The following is a 649-nucleotide window of genomic DNA, read 5'->3' on the forward strand; positions in this document are numbered from 1 at the left end:
CACACAATTGAAAGCCTTTGCATAGTCAGTAAAGCACAGATAACCCTGTTTCTCCACCATTTCTCTATCAGTTTATCATACTGTGGTGTTTGTGTGTTGCTGTGACTCTGGAAGCTATGCCTCAGATATTTTAAATGCCAGCAGGGTTACCCACAATGGACAGGCTTCAGCTGAGCATGCAGACATAGATAGTCTAGAAAGAAGGACAGACAGACTACTTCAGAATACTTAGTCACTGGAAACCTTATGAATAGCAGTGGGACAATATCAGCACCAGAATACTGAATATTGAAACATGATGAAGAGCACCAAAATGTTGTCAGAGATAGTGCTGGAAGCTGAGCCCCTCAGATTAGAAGGCAATCTAAACACTACTGGATAAGAGCTGCCTCCTCAAAGTAGAGTTGACAATGATGACACTCTTTTGGAGCAAAGCCCTCAGGACCTTCATTTGCTGATGGGGCACAGTTCAAAATGAAGAGAAAAAGCTGTACACATCCATTAATAATTGGAACATATAATATATGAAAACATCAATATCCTAGGCATTAGTGAGCTGAAATGGACTGATATTGGTAATTTTGAATCTGACACCTACATGATTTACTCTGCCAGGAATGACAAATTGAAGAGGAATGTCATCACATTA

Source organism: Chrysochloris asiatica, unplaced genomic scaffold (genome assembly GCF_000296735.1).
Source record: "Chrysochloris asiatica unplaced genomic scaffold, ChrAsi1.0 scaffold00297, whole genome shotgun sequence".
In the NCBI taxonomy this organism is placed as follows: domain Eukaryota; kingdom Metazoa; phylum Chordata; class Mammalia; order Afrosoricida; family Chrysochloridae; genus Chrysochloris; species Chrysochloris asiatica.